This window comes from Ipomoea nil, unplaced genomic scaffold (assembly GCF_001879475.1).
Source record: "Ipomoea nil cultivar Tokyo-kokei standard unplaced genomic scaffold, Asagao_1.1 scaffold2928, whole genome shotgun sequence".
Lineage (NCBI taxonomy): Eukaryota > Viridiplantae > Streptophyta > Magnoliopsida > Solanales > Convolvulaceae > Ipomoea > Ipomoea nil.
In genome coordinates this window covers 2,630,407-2,647,931 of record NW_017619356.1, presented here as the reverse complement: position 1 = coordinate 2,647,931, position 17,525 = coordinate 2,630,407, and positions in this window count along the sequence as shown.

Here is a 17,525-nt window from a genome sequence, read left to right as displayed (position 1 = left end):
TTTCATCTCCTCTTTAGTGGATGAAATTCTTAGTAAGACTTCATGTCTGTAACACCCCAGATTTTCAAGACATTTTAAAACTTATAATAAAGGTAGAATCTCATTAAATCCCAATATATAATACAAGCGTTCGAGGTGCTATGCCACACCTGGGCTAGAGAACCCAAGTGCACAGGCTAACTAACTAATAACCTCAAAGAGTAATTACATAAACATGGCACGCAGGCCGAAGGGGAACTAACTACTTCTACTTTTCCAAGTTCTAGCGCGCTCGAGTGCCTGAAAGCCAAATATATCTGTTCAGCGAGAGATGCTGGTAACCCACTCCAACGCGTTGAAATACAATACATATAGCAATATATATAGATATACGAAAACCATTTCGAGCATGAAGATATATCCTACGAACTCTAGCTTTAAAACCGGGAATAACTCGATAGATAATGCCCGACACAAGCAACAGTTATAATAGTCATAAGCAGTTCGTAATAGATAAGGCAATTAAGGCAAGGCATAAGCAGTAATCATAACCCATCATAAACAATCCCCAATATGAAACCCGTAGTCATATCCCAAGGCACTCATAGTCATAACTCGTCCATATCGCAACACATAACGCTCATTGTTGGCGCCACAGGACCAATCGCATGCCCATACATGAGGGTCAGCGCATATAGCTCTGACACGGCCCCGCAGCACCATGCCCCGTATCGCAACACGGGGAGGTCGATCGCAACCGACCGATGAACCGCAGCTCATCATAATGTTTGATCGCAACCAAACAGTGGACCGCAGCCCAAGAGAATGTCATCTGACCGCAGCCAGGATAAAGGACGAACCGAAGCTCATATAGAAACGTTTGATCGCAACCAAACGGTGGACCACAGCCCAAGAGAATGTCATCTGACCGCAGCCAGGAATACCAATCTGACCGCAGCCAGCTTCTGAACCGCAGCTCAGGATAACCAACCCGATCGCAACCGAATTGGGGTAGCACACACACATAACACATAGCAAGCACATGCAACACACGTTACACATTGGGAAGGGGGATAAAGCGTATAACAAACCTATGCGTGATCCATCACACACTAAGAATAGTCCTAAGGGGTTCATACTTCTTTCACCTAGGTCAACGGGATACCAATTCAACTAGCATGCGATATAACAGACTCATAAACCTACGAACGGTACCCGAAACATCAAACTAGACATAGGCACGACAAACGGGGTCCGTTGGGACACCACGGGGATCGGGGAAACATCAAACGGGGAAACCGGGAGCCCAAGTTAGTGTAATTTCCAGCGGGTAGCCGGTGGGTGGGGGTCCACCCGCCGGCTGCCCGCCGGCTGTCACTGTTCCGGGCAGCGGGTGCCCGGCGGGCAGCTACCCGCCCGCCGGCTGCCCGAGAATGCCGCGGGTAGGTGGCGGGTCCCCTACCCCCACCTACCCCCACTGACTCTTTTCATCACTTTTCACCCCGGGAACCGTTGTGGAACCCGAAACCATGCTTAGACACTTTACAACGCAATTAACAACAACAAGCAGACAATTAACGGATCAAATACGGGAAACGAACACCTCATAACCTATCATGCTTTTCTAAACATAATCAACACCCCAACATGCGATTTCCCCACCCGATGGTCCAAGAATCAAAGCATACGTACAACCTAGGGTTCTAATTACTTTTATATCAACAAGAATACGATTCGTCTTCTAATTGCAAGATTCGGTAGGAACAACACATAATCATCAAGGATACCAATTAATCATCAAGAACATCATAATCATCAAGAACAACACATAATCATCAAGAATCCCAATTAATCATCAAGAACATCATAATTATCAAGAAACTCCCAATATCAAGATTATCAAGATTCCCCATGGAATCATTAAATCAACATCAATAATAATCATAGTAATTCGCCATTTACAATCATACGGGGGAAACCCTGAGGGGAAATCATAGCTAAGAAAATAGGTTTTGTTGAGACATGGGTTACCTATTAGCCTTAATTAATTCCTTGGCTATGAAGGATCTTTCTTTAAGCTTTATTGATTTCTTGATTTCTCCTAGGGGAATTCTTGGAGCTCTTTGGGTGGTGAGAGATTATTGTGGTGGGGCTTCTAGACGCCTTCTAAGTTCCCTATTTATGTGCTATGGGGTTTAATTCTCCTAGGATTAGGTATTGGGCTTTAGGGATAGGGGTCCGCGGACCATGGTGGGCTTAAAGCTAATTAATCATTGTGATTTATTTCTTTTCTTTCTGGGTAGATGGCTAATTAATTAATTGGTTTTAGGACTCGTAACACGGGGTGTTACACTCTCCCCCCCTTAACAGGAAGCTTCTTCCCCGAAGCTTGGCCCTTGGTGAAAGGTTTTCCCTTAGTTACCTGGTGTGAAAAGCTCGGGATACCGCTCCTTCATCGTGTCCTTAAGTTCCCATATTGCTTCTTCGGTCCCGTGGTTGGTCCAGAGGACTTTCACCATTTCTATGGCTCGGTTCCGGGTGTTTCTCGTCTTGTTGTCCAGGATTCTTACGGGTTTCTCTTCGTATATCAGTGACTCATCGAGGTCTACAACCTTGGGTTGGAGTATGTGGCTTGGGTCGTGTATGTATTTCTTTAGTTGAGACACGTGGAACACGTTGTGTACTCGTTCTAGTTCGATGGGCAAAGCGAGGCGGTAGGCCAAGTCCCCGATTCTTTCTATGATTTCGTAGGGGCCGATGAATCGGGGGCTGAGTTTCCCTTTCCTTTCGAACCTCATTACTCCTCATGTGGGTGAGATCCTTAGCCAAACCTTGTCCCCGAGGTTGAATTCGGCTTGTTTCCTCTTTAGGTCGGCGTAAGACTTCTGGCGGTCTTGGGCGGCCTTCATCCTTTCCCGGATGTGTTTAACCTTGGCTATGGTGTCTTGTAGGTATTGGGGGCCCAGTGTTACCGGGTTGACCATTTCCTCCCAACACAAGGGGGTTCTACATTTCTGACCGTATAGTGATTCGTTGGGTGCCATGCGAATGCTCGCGTGGTAGCTGTTGTTGTATAAGAACTCGATGAGGTCTAGGTGTTCTTCCCACGTCCCTCGGAAGTCGAGCGTGCAGGCTCTTAGCATGTCTTCGAGGGTTTGGATGGTTCTTTCGGTTTGGCCGTCTGTGGTGGGGTGAAAGGCTGTGCTTAGCTTTAGTTGCGTCCCCAACGCCGCTTGTAGTGATTTCCAGAATTGCGAGAGGAACCTGGAATCTCGGTTGGACACAATGTTTCAGGGAACTCCGTGGTATTTCACTACCCGGTTTACGTAAGCTTGGGCTAGTTGCGTCATTGTCCATGTTTCTTTCATGGCAATGAATCGCGCTGTCTTGGTCAGTCGATCCACTATGACCCAGATTTTATCCTTACCGGTTTTCGTTGGGGGTAGCCCTCCGACGAAGTCCATGGATATGGAATCCCATTTTCCTTGTGGTATTTCAAGGGGTTGTACGAGTCCCTTGGGTTTGCATCGTTCGGCTTTTACCCTTTGGCAATTCAGACACTTGGCCACAAAGTCTGCGATTTCCTTTTTCATATTCGGCCACCAAAACGATTTCTTTACGTCTTGGTATAATTTGTCACCGCCTGGGTGAACGGAGTAAGGGAAGTTGTGTCCTTCCTCCAAGATCCGCTGTTTCAAGTGGGGGTGCGTTGAGGGTACACACCACCTCCCTTTGTAGCGGAGGCTGCCGTCTGTGTGTGCTTCGAAGGGGCCCTCTTTCCCTCGAGTTAGGTCGTGGCGGATTTTATCTAGTTCCAGGTCCTGTTGATGTCCCGATTTGATTTCCTCGAAGAGGGTGGGCACGACCTGTGTGTTGAGTAGATAGGCATTGGGGTGAGTTTGTCCCTGCTCTGTTATTTCCAAGTGTAGCCTTTAGAAGTCCCTGTACAGATGGTCCGGTAGGACCCACGTGGTGTTAAGGGAATGGTTCGTCTTTCGGCTTAGGGCATCCGCCACCACGTTGGCTTTTCCCTCATGGTATTGAATGTCTAGGTCGTAGTCCTTTATGAGTTCCAGCCATCTTCGTTGTCTCATGTTTAGGTATTTTTGAGTAAAGATGTACTTCAGGCTCTTATGGTCGGTGTAGATCTTGCATTATACCTCATACAGGTAGTGCCTCCAGATTTTTAGTGCGAATACGATAGCGGCTAGCTCGAGGTCATGGGTGGGGTAATTCTCTTCGTGGGTTTTGAGTTGCCTGGATGCGTAAGCTATTACCTTGTCCTTTTGCATTAGTACGCATCCTAACCCCTTCTTGGATGCGTCGCTGTAGACTTCAAACCCTCCCGACCCGGAGGGTATGGCTAGCACGGGTGCAGTGGTTAGTTTATCCTTTAATTCTTGGAAGGCCGAGATGCAGCCGTTGTCCCAACGGAAGGGGGTTTCCTTTTTCATGAGCTTAATCAGGGGTTGGGCTATCTTGGTGAAGTCGGGTATGAACCTCCTGTAGTAGCCCGCTAGACCTAGGAAGCTTCGGACTTCCGAGAGTGAGTTCGGCGTGGTCCATTCTTTAACGGCACGAACCTTAGCGGGGTCCACCCTAATCCCTTCTTTGGTTATCACGTGGCCCAAGAAGGCTACGCTATCTTGCCAGAATTCGCACTTGGAGAATTTAGCGTAGAGTTGGTTCTCCCTGAGGGTTTGCAGAGATATGCGAAGGTGCTTCTCATGTTCTTCTTTATTTCGGGAGTAGACTAGGATGTCGTCAATGAACACAATGACGAAGTCATCCAGGTGAGGTCGGAATACTCGATTCATGAGGTCTATGAATATGGCAGGCGTGTTAGTGAGGCCGAAAGGCATTACGGTAAACTCGTAGTGGCCGTAACGTGTCCGGAAGGCCGTTTTCTGGATGTCTGGTTTGGCCACTTGGATTTGGTGATACCCGGATCTTAGGTCGATCTTTGAGAATACCCCTGCCCCTTTGAGTTGGTGAAATAAGTCATCTATTCGGGGAAGGGGGTACCTATTCTTTATAGTAACTTGGTTGAGTTCCCGGTAGTCGATGCACAGGCGCATGCTCCCATCATTTTTCTTAACGAATAGTACCGGTGTTCCCCATGGGGAGGTGCTGGGTCGGATGTAACCCTTATCTAGCAGTTCTTGGAGTTGCGTTTTCAGTTCCTTCATTTCCTTTGGTGCTAGGCTGTAGGGTGGTTTAGAGATCGGGGCGGCGCCCGGTATGAGGTCTATGGTGAACTCGACTTCTCTGGCCGGGGTGCCCCGGGAATTTCGTCTGGGAAGACGTCGGTGAACTCGTTTACCACTGGGATGGCTTGTGGTTCGAGTGTTTTGACGTTGAGGTCTTCGACTGAGCTTAAGAAGGCTCGTTTCCTTGCCCCAGATACTTCTTAATTTTCATCATGTTTATCAGCTTGATCCCTGGATCCTGGCGGGCACTGCGGTACGACACCCTCTTACCATTTGGTCCTCATAGGACCACTTTCTGCTCTCCGCACAGGATTTGTGCTTGGAACTTCCCTAGCCAATCTATGCCCAAGATTACTTGCATCCCATCTAATTGAAACTGGATCAGGTTACTGGGAAATTCCACTCCTTGAATGGTGATCATTACATGCTCGTACATGCGATCACATTTTATGACCTCGCCTGAGCCACCTTGACTTGGAGTCGGACCTTGGTGCTGGCGTTAAGGCCGAGCTGGGCGGCGAACTCGGTTGCTATAAACGAGTTGGTAGCCCCCGAGTCAAATAATATGGTGGCTGGGGTGGCGTGTACTAGGAAGGTTCCGGAGACTATGTTGCTATCTCCGATCCTGGCCTTGCTTAGGGTGAGGATCCTTCCCCGGGTAGTCGGCGCGATGGTTTGGTAAAGTGGGGCGGTTTTGGGGTTCTTAGGTTCCTTGGCGAGAATTGGATGACTTCTTTCGGGTTTCCTTTTATACCCTAGTTGCGTCCCTGGAGGCGGGTTCGCTACCTGTTGTAGCTGACATGCCTTGGCATAGGCTTCTCCGAGGGTCTTCGGTTCTTGGGTGGCCAAGGCCCTCTGGTGTTCGGGCTTAAGGCCTATTAGGAATTTCCTGACTTTGATCCCTTCGGTGGGTACTAGCTCGGGGGTGAGGCGAGCCAGTCGGAAGAATCGTTGGTAGTATTCTGAGACCGGGGCCGTCCCCTATCTTAGATTGAGAAATTCCTCGCACATGGCGGCTTTCAGGTAGTTGGGGTAGAATTGTTCTCGTAACCGCATCTTTAAACCCTCCCAGTTGAATCCGGGGTCTTATTCGTACATAGGTCCCTCGCGGGCCCACCAGCTGTCGGCCTCGTGTCTGAAGTAGAAGGAGGCTATCCTGACCCGGTGGCGTTCGGGGCATTGGGTTGTCCTGAACACCTTGTCGAATGTCTCAATCCATTCCTCGAGGGTTGTGGGGTCTTCGTCTCCCGAGAGGGTGGGTGGTTGGTGTGCCGAGACTTGGTGGTGGATTTCCAAGTTCTCGTCTGTTGGCAGAGGTTGGGGAACGATAGCACTTAGTGCTTGGGCAATTTGGGTCAGGCGTTGTAGGGTTTGAGTCAAGATTTCTTGAGAGGGGTGTCTCGGTGTTCCTGTCTGTTTCTTCTTGGGTGCCATCCTGGTGATTAAAGGTTGATGTTATTTTGTGTTTCACCTTGATATAATAAGTGGGGAAGAGATTTTTAATATTAGAGAGGGATGAAGTGCGGGGGTGATGTGTAGGTTTCACAATCTCACTGCGCATCCTACGATTCCTGAAGCCTATGTTCCTAGATACCTGGAGTTCAAGCCTAATGTCCTAAAGTCCGGTCTTAAGAGTCTTTTCCTAGGGTCAAACTCAGGCTCTGATACCAACTGTAACACCCCAGATTTTCAAGACATTTAAAAACTTATAATATAGGTAGAATCTCATTAAATCCCAATATATAATACAAGCGTTCGGGGTGCTATGCCACACCTAGGCTAGAGAACCCAAGTGCACAGGCTAACTAACTAATAACCTCAAAGCGTAATTACATAAACATAGCACGCAGGCCGAAGGGGAACTAACTACTTCTACTTTTCCAAGTTCTAGCGCACTCCAGTGACTTAATCTTTGGTGCTTGAAAGCCAAATATATCTTCTCAGCGAGAGATGCTGGTAACCCACTCCAACGCGTTGAAATACAATACATATAGCAATATATATACATATACGAAAACCATTTTGAGCATGAAGATATATCCTACGAACTCTAGCTTTAAAACCGGGAATGACTCGATAGATAATGCCCGACACAAGCAACAGTTATAATAGTCATAAGCAGTTCGTAATAGATAAGGCAATTAAGGCAAGGCATAAGCAGTAATCATAACCCATCATAAACAATCCCCAATATGAAACCCATAGTCATATCCCAAGGCACTCATAGTCATAACTCGTCCATATCGCAACACATAACGCACATTGTTGGCGCCACAGGACGAATCGCATGCCCATACATGAGGGTCAGCGCATATAGCTCTGACACGGCCCCGCAGCACCATGCCCCGTATCGCAACACGGGGAGGTCGATCGCAACCGACCGATGAACCGTAGCTCATCATAATGTTTGATCGCAACCAAACAGTGGACCGCAGCCCAAGAGAATGTCATCTGACCGCAGCCAGGATAAAGGACGAACCGCAGCTCGTATAGAAACGTTTGATCGCAACCAAACGGTGGACCGCAGCCCAAGAGAATGTCATCTGACCGCAGCCAGGAATACCAATCGGACCGCAGCCAGCTTCTGAACCGCAGCTCAGGATAACCATCCCGATCGCAACCTAATTGGGGTAGCACACACACATAACACATAACAAGCACATGCAACCCACGTTACACATTGGGAAGGGGGATAAAGAGTATAACAAACCTATGCGTGATCCATCACACACTAAGAATAGTCCTAAGGGGTTCATACTTCTTTCACCTAGGTCAACGGGATACAAATTCAACTAGCATGCGATATAACAGACTCATAAACCTACGAACGGTACCCGAAACATCAAACTAGACACAGGCACGACAAACAGGGTCCATTGGGACACCACGGGAATCGGGGAAACATCAAACGGGGAAACCCGGAGCCCAAGGTAGTGTAATTTCCAGCGGGTAGCCGGTGGGTGGGGGTCCACCCGCCGGCTGTCACTGTTCCGGGCAGCGGGTGCCCGGCGGGCAGCTGCCCGAGAATGCCGCGGGTAGGTGGCGGGTCCCCTTCCCCCACCTACACCCCACTGACTCTTTTCATCACTTTTCGCCCCGGGAACCGTTGTGGAACCCGAAACCATGCTTAGACACTTTACAACGCAATTAACAACAACAAGTAGACAATTAACGGATCAAATACGGGAAACGAATGCCTCATAACCTATCATGCTTTTCTAAACATAATCAACACCCCAACATGCGATTTCCCCACCCGATGATCCAAGAATCAAAGCATACGGTACAACCTAGGGTTCTAATCACTTTTATATCAACAAGAATACGATTCGTCTTCTAATTGCAAGATTCGTTAGGAACAACACATAATCATCAAGGATACCAATTAATCATCAAGAACATCATAATCATCAAGAACAACACATAATTATCAAGAATCCCAATTAATCATCACGAACATCATAATTATCAAGAAACTCCCAATATCAAGATTATCAAGATTCCCCATGGAATCATTAAATCAACATCAATAATAATCATAGTAATTCGCCATTTACAATCATACGGGGGAAACCCTGAGGGGAAATCATAGCTAAGAAAATAGGTTTTGTTGAGACATGGGTTACCTCTTAGCCTTAATTAATTCCTTGGCTATGAAGGATCTTTCTTTAAGCTTTCTTGATTTCTTGATTTCTCCTAGGGGAATTCTTGGAGCTCTTTGGGTGGTGAGAGATTATTGTGGTGGGGCTTCTAGATGCCTTCTAAGTTCCCTATTTATGTGCTATGGGGTTTAATTCTCCTAGGATTAGGTATTGGGCTTTAGGGATGGGGGTCTGCGAACCATGGTGGGCTTAAAGCTAATTAATCATTGTGATTTATTTCTTTTCTTTCTGGGTAGATGGCTAATTAATTAAATGGTTTTAGGACTCGTAACACGGGGTGTTACAATGTCTTACCCGAGGTTCGGCATTGTTGTGCCCATTTTCCTTTTAAAGCGCAGTCGGTTACCAAATCTCGTTGTGGGATGACTCGGTGACTTTACGAGTCACCTCATTTCCTTGTGGGTCCTTAATGACCCTTGAAGCCTTGGCGCGAATGTGCTCTTCGCCCTTTTGCTTAGCACCATGGACTACGTAGTTCTTGATTCCATACAACTTGTAAGTAGTCCTTTGATTTGCTCGAACGATGTCCATGGTTTAGAGGAGTCCCGGTCCATCCTTAGCATTTTGACTTTTAAGGTTTTCGTGGGTTCTTAGCACGAGTTCCCAACTCGCCTCCTTGGTTTTGCGCAATCCTTTACGCCAAACATCCCTAGTCGGTTGTATCGTAGGATCCAACTTCAATTACTCGTGCAATGTAATTGATGTGATTTCCAAATGGTGTCTCGTGCGTCAAGGTCCTTTACGTAGGACACTATGTTTGGGTGGTCCTTGGTTCCTTACCCAAGACTCACATTCATCAATCGAGGAACACAAGTGCGCCACAAATCAATAAAAATGAGGGGTTAAGAAATCAGCACATTGTACCAGTGAGTGGGCGCGAGGTGGGCGGTCGTCCGCCTGCCAAGGACCCGTCAAGGTCCCGTCAAGGACCAGTTGGGGACCCGCGGGAAAGTGACTAGGAAGAGTCAATTCCTTCGGGAAAGACCCCAAAAATGCACAGATTCATGTCCTAACAAGTCCCATGCCCTTGTGCACAATAAAAGGGACTTGGACACATAGGATGACCCATCGTACAATGTTTATTGATCCTTAAGCACGAGTTCTAGAGGTAGATATACATATATATATATATATATATATATATATATATATATATATATATATATATATATATATATATATCTATGTTTTCATGGTCTGGGTAAAAAGGGGTGTAAGAAGTGCAAGGGCTAGGTTTCAAAGTCGAGGGGCAGATAGGGTCGATGTCTCCAAGGTCGTAATACAGGAAGGAAGGTTGCTACCTTGTACAGGATTGTTTGTAATGAGGGATCAAGAGCGAGGTTTAGAGTGATAGGATGGATTCTTTAACGAAATGGTACTTGATTTGCAAGGGGAGGGAAGGGGCTGAGGATTCTTGGCTTCGAGTGATTATGCCTGTTTGGGGCTTGGTTGTGGCGTACAGTCGAACTGGTGATCCCTTTTCCTTGGCTATGTTTGATTCTAGGATTTTCGTTTGATCTTCTCTTCCCGTGTCGAAGTCCCCTTCGTCTCTATGGCTTCCAGGGGAATTCTCGTGATGGTTTCCGTGCACGTTCCCCTCGGATGTTCAGAAGTCTGGACCCAGTCGGTTAGTGGGTCAAATCCCTAGGTCTTGACTCCTAATCCTTGCCGAGGGTTCTTAAGGCTCAAGGGGGTTTTGGGTTAGTCTTTCTTGTTCTATTGGGTTTCATCCCTTCCTTGGTGGATGAAATTCTTAGCAAGGCTTTATGTCCTCCTTGATGTTCGGCCTGTTGCACCTATTTGACGATGTTTTCTGTAGCGAGGGCCCCTGACACATTGAACATATTTGTTTGCCTGCTCTTGTCAACGCATGGCGTTCTTCGGTGGCGTACGTACCGGCTATGGTTTCTCGTAAAGCCTTCGCGGTTTTCGTGCAAGGGTGGGATGATACGTATTCGTAGCTTCCACCTACTTCGCCGATTCCCATCTAACAACTTATTTTAATATTGAATCAATGAATGTCGGTTCTTCATGCCCCTGGGCAGGGTAAGGGCTTTATGCTGCTCTATGGTTTTTAACAGGGTTTTCAAACGGAGTGGGGATATGAACTTAGAGTAAGGGAGATGATTCCGATGCTCATAACCATTTAGGGTTTCCGAGGTTTTGGGTTAGGCGCAACAAAGGGTGAGCAAGGTCATGACGGTTGTGAATTTGCTCTTAAGGTAATTAAGGATTCAGGGTGGGAGTTTTCAATAAATAGGGGTATCAAGATGCTGGGGTTTTAAGGCGGATGATATTTTAAACTGGGGTGGTAGGGTCGCAAGGTGTCGCGATTTGCCTTGCACCCAAGGATTCGACTAATGGTGTCGTTCATTTGCTACTTTATTCAGTGTCCTAGTTCTCCTTCCTGTTCGTTGTAGCCGCAACCTGGGTTTGCCGACATAAAGCAACTTGTCGGAAGGTGCATGCCAATTGTCTGAATCGGGGGTTATCGTGGTTAACCCTGGGCTGGTGAGTATTGCAGTCCGTCCCTTTTAGCAGTCCTGACGTCTTGATGCAACGTCTTTTCACCGCCTATTCTTAGTAGTCATCCAAATCTTCCTTTTCTTTGGTCACGGTTCTTGTCAAGTCTTTTGACGGGAGTTAGGATGAGGCGATTTATCGGGTAAGTGTACGTTACCGAGTTGTGGAAGTAAACTTATCTATTCGCACCCTTACCTGGTGTGGTAAGCGTACGGGGAGGTTCCTTTAAGTTAGAGAGGGATGAAGTGAGGGGAGGTTATGTGTAGGTTTCACAATCTCACTGCGCGTCCTAAGGTTCCTGAATCCTATGTTCCTAAGTACCTAGAGTTCAAGCCTAGTGTCCTAAAGTCCGGTCCTAAGAGTCTTATCCTAGGGTCAAACTTAGGCTCTGATACCAACTGTAACACCCCAGATTTTCAAGACTTTTTAAAATTTATAATAAAGGTAGAATCTTATTAAATCCCAAGATATAATACAAGCGTTCGGGGTGCTATGCCACACCTAGGCTAGAAAACCCAAGTGCACAAGCTAACTAACTAATATCCTCAAAAGCATAAAGTATAAACATAGCACGCAGGCCGAAAGGGAAACTATCTACTTCTACACTCCAAGTTCTAGCGCACTCCAGTGACTTAATCTTCTGTGCCTGAAAGCCAAATATATCTGTTCAGCAAGAGATGCTGGTAACCCACTCCAACGCGTTGAAATACAATACATATAGCAATATATATACATATACGAAAACCATTTTGAGCATGAAGATATATCCTACGAACTCTAGCTTTAAAACAAGGGATGACTCGACAGATAACGCCAGACACCAGCAATAGTTATAACAAGCATATGCAGTTCACAATAGATAAGGCAGATAAGGCAAGGCATAAACGATAACCATAACCCAACATAAACAGTCCCCAACATTAAACCCATAGTCACATCCCCCAAGACACTCATAATCACAACTCATCCATATCACAACACATAGCACACTTTGTTGGCGCCACAGGACCAATCGCATGCCCATACATGAGGGTCAGCGCATATAGCTCTGACACGACCCCGCTGCACCTTGCCCCGTATCGCAACACGGAGGGGTTGATCGCAACCGACCGATGAACCACAGCTCATCATAGTGTTTGATCGCAACCAAACAGTGGACCGCAGCCCAAGAGAATGTCATCTGACCGCAGCCAGGAAAGAGGACGAACCGCAGCTCGTATAGAAACGTTTGATCGCAACCAAACGGTGGACCGCAGCCCAAGAGAATGTCATATGACCGCAGCCAGGAAAGAGGACGAACCGCAGCTCGTATAGAAACGTTTGATCGCAACCAAACGGTGGATCGCAGCCCAAGTGTATCCATCTGACCGCAGCCAGCTTCTGAACCGCAGCTCAGGATAACCAATCCGATCGCAACCGAATTGGGGTAGCATACACACGTAACACACCGCAAGCACATACAACCCACATTACACATTGGGAAGGGGGATAAAACGTAAAACAAAGCCTATGCGTGATCCATCACATACTAAGAATAGTCCTAAGGGGTTCATACTCCTTCCACCTAGGTCAACGGGGTACCAATTCATCTAGCATGCAATATTTTAGACTCATAAACCTACGAACGGTACCCGAAATATCAAACTAGACATAGGCACCATAAACGCAGTCCGTTGGGACACCACGGGGGTCGGGGAAACATCAAACGGGGAAGCCGAAGTCCCAAGGGGGAATAAATTCCAGAGGGTAGCCGGTGGGTGGGGGGCCACCCGCCGGCTGCCAGCCGGAAATACTGTTCCGGGCAGCGGGTCGCCGGCGGGCAGCTGCCCGCCCGCCAGGCCACCCGCTGCCGGGCGGTGTTTCACGGCCACGGGTAGGTGGCGGGTTCCTACCCCCCCACCTACCCCCCACTGACACTTTTCATCACTTTTACGCCCCGGGAACCATTGTGGAACCCGAAACCAGGCTTACACACTTTACAACGCAATTAACGACAACACGTAGACAATTAACGGATCAACCACGAGAAACGAACGGCACATAACCTATCATGCTTTTCTAAACATAATCAACACCCAAACATGCGATTTCCCCACCCGATAATCTGAGAATGATATCATACGATACAACCTAGGGTTCTAATCACTTTTATATCTACAAGAATATGATTCGCCTTCTAATTGCAAGATTCGGTAAGAATAACACGTAAGCATCAAGGGTATCACACAATTATCAAGAACAACACATAATCATCAAGAACTCCATATAATCATCAAGAACACCATAATTATCAAGAATCTCCCATCATCAAGATTATCAAGATCCCTCATGGGATCATCGCATCAAACATCAATAATAATCATCATATCTCGCCAATACACCATAATATGGGGGAAACCCTAAGGGGGAATCATAGCTATGAAAATAGGTTTTGTTCAGACATGGGTTACCTCTTAGCCTTGATTAATTCCTTGGCTATGAAGGGTCTTTCTTTAAGCTTTCTTGATTTCTTGATTTCTCCTAAGGGAATTCTTGGAACTCTTTGGGTGGTGAGAGATTAATGTGGTGGGGATTCTAGGTGCCTCCTAAGTTCCCTATTTATATATTTAAGACTCCTAGTTAGGGCCTGAATGGTATGGGTTTACTAATTCTATTCCTTATAGGGCTAGGGCTTGTTTTAGGGATAAGGGTCCATGGTCCATAGTGGACCATATTAATTAAAGAGGATCCTAATCATAATCTGAATAGTAAAAGGCCTACTTCCTTTATTCCCAATAGGCTTAAGACTCTTATTCGGGCGAGGGTCCACGGTTCATGGTGGACCTCATTAATTAATTAAAGGTAAACCTATTATAATTAAATCATATTTAATTATTTATTAATGGGATTAATGAAATAATTAATCCGGGATTGAAGGCCGTAACACGGGGTGTTACAATCAGGGCCATCATAACCCATCACAGAGGTCAACAAAGAAGGATCGGGCGTAGCATGGTTGGTAGCACTAGTATCAGGAAACCACTCATGTGGATCACCCGAGTCATCACCAGAAACGGCTACATTCGCTTGAGGAGCTTGGGAGGGTGAAAAACGCTGAGAACCCGGACCCCCTGAATAACGCCGTAAACAATTGGCTCCCGTGTGACCGAAACATTTACAAATTTGACACGGATCATCATAGCGCCAAAAACAATTGGCTCCCGTGTGACCGAAACCTCTACAAATTTGACACAGTTCATCATAGCGCCGTAAACAATTAGCTCCCGTGTGACCGAAACCTTTACAAATTTGACACGGTTCCGTCACCGTCGAACAAGTGCTCATTGTAATTATGGAACCACATCAACCAACAATTGCAATTAGCGACACTCTTAAGCGCTAAACCCTAGCTCCATGAGAGAAAACCTGGAAACTGATACCAAATGAGAATATATATTGTGTTGTATTCAATCATAATGTCTGAGAGTACAGAGAGCGAATATATAGATACTAGATAGAATCCTAGTCTAACACGAATAATATAGTCCTAGTCTAATATGTATAACATAGTCCTAGTCTAATATGGATAACATAGTCCTAATAAAGAAAACTTATAGAAGGAATTCTCAGAAAGAAAAATACTAGTCTAACTAGTATGGGATTAAATTGAAGAATATTTTTGAAGCTTATAAATCCCAAAGAAATGACAACCACTACAGAGCATATCAGAGAAGCCGTTCTACATTATATTGAGACCCAAATACTTCAAGAAATGTGAGAATACTTGAGCAATACCTGATGAAGTTTGGGAACCCATTTACATGAAGTTGAAACTCTACAAACAGCTAGAATATCTTCTGACACTTTACCAGAAGATAAGATAAGATCTCTGAAAAAAGATACAAGAATTCAAAAAATGAGATCGTCTTTTTCCAACGGGCAGATTCTCATTACCAGCTATAAAATGAGGAAGATATGAAGACTTGATGTAACACCCCACTTTTCTAACTCTTAATTATAACTGTAATCAGTCATTAACAATACTAAGCAGCGGAAAACTAAAAGATAAGTAGTGGGAGTGTCACCGCCACAACCACCACTCTTTGGTGATTGCACAGGCTAAAAGGGGTAAAACTAGAAATAAGAATAAGTCTGGGTACTAAATATAAGTATTGGAAACGTAAGGGGGAAAGACGTCACCCCAAATAGTCTACATCAATCCTCAAACATAAAGTCAAAAGTCTAAAATCCATACATAACATCAATAGTACTAGAGTTTAGATATCTCTATCTACGAGACTAATCTAACTTGACTTCTTCACACTGCTGGGCCCACCTGAAAGGGGTTTTGCAAGCAACACATAGACAAATAGGAAAACACCCGTTAGCACGAAGCTAAGTATAACCACACTCAACCCTGTAAAGCATTCTAGCATATACTTTGAAAACATTTGATATCTTTATAGCAATAAGCTAATCTCAAATCATCTTTAGATTTATCACATTCTTTCTACATGCTTGCACCCTATAATATCAGATGGCATGCTCATGTATGTACAAGACTATTCACATAGATTCAACAGCTTATAGACTTCTCAAATAACTTAACAAGCAATTCATGCTTACGGATTGGATCATGTCAAAAGACCAAATAACAGGTGTTTACACGCTTTCACATTATTATCTCATAACTTGATAAGTAGAGCCTCTACTACAACACGATGATCATGCTCAAAGGAATATCATAAGTCAAACTTCTCGTTATACAATCTCTTACGATGCTCTAATCGCATGAAAATCACGTATAACATTATGATCATACTTCTCATGCAATCTAATGCAATAATATATTCATACTCATATGCAATCTCGTGCAATTCTATAATCATACTCTTATGGAATCTAGTGTAACAATATACTCATACTCATATGCAATCTAGTGCAACAATATAATCATACTCTTATGCAATCTAGTGCAATAATATAATCATAGTCTTATGCAATCTAGTGCAACAATATACTCATACTCATATGCAACCTATTGCTTTCTCGAGTCTCTCTTAGAGAACTTTCTATGGAGGTCTCTTTGTTACTTTCTCGAGTCTCTCTTAACTCTCTTTCTTTCTCTCGAGTCTTTATTGACTCTCTTTCTTTCTCTTATACTGGTAGACAGCTTAGGTTTTCACAGAAGTGTGAATTACCGCATCGGGAACGGCATAATTCTGACCCTATATCTCCTACCGTCTACGGAACCAATCTCGTGGTTCAAACTCTGTGGAATCAGGTATCGAACAATTAGTGTGCACACCCCCTGACCAGGATTCCAAGCCTGGTGGGAAGTTTCCCACCTCGTAACGTGGGAATATGCCGTGTTACATATACTGGGACCGCAATGTCCATAAATATCTCCCGAGAGGAACATAGTCCAAACGGTATCCTCCAAAACTTACCGATATAGATAATACATAAATATATCTCTCATACATCAATATCATGCATACAACAATTCTACTACTTCTCAATGCATCAAAGAATGCTATACCACATGCCTATGGTTTTTGAAAGTATTCTTGGGCTCACGTTAGCCCCTTATGCATTTTTGAAATATGACTCATGTGAAATGTCAAAATGCTCTATAACATGCTTCTAAATCATGTATAAACTAACATGAAGTATTCAAGAATATAACATCATGCTCAGTTTGCAAAATAGCAATTTTTATATAAATCACTCAACAAAATATGCTTCGTTTCTCATTGATCAAATATTACAATTTAGTCATGCTTTTATAATAAATCATAATCTCAAATAATCATGCTTCTTTACATAATAAAATATCATCAGATCACAATAATCAAATAATTCGTCATACACAGTAAACTAGCAAACATACACTATGTAGTAATTCTTCACAAAATCCTTCAAAACATACTCGTTTTTAATCCAAATTCAACGAAATCAAAGTCAAAACGTGCGTCGAGACGATTCCGAAGAGCCCAGCCACAAGGGCCCGTAACACTCGGTTCGAAATGACACGTAGCTGAGCTACAAAAGCCCGTGCACTGCACAAAATCCTTCACAGACTATACTCAGGGACCTGGGGCGGGACTCCTCATGGTCCACCCCATGAGCCCCGTTAAAGCACCGGTACTAGGCAAAGGCCCTCCTCTAG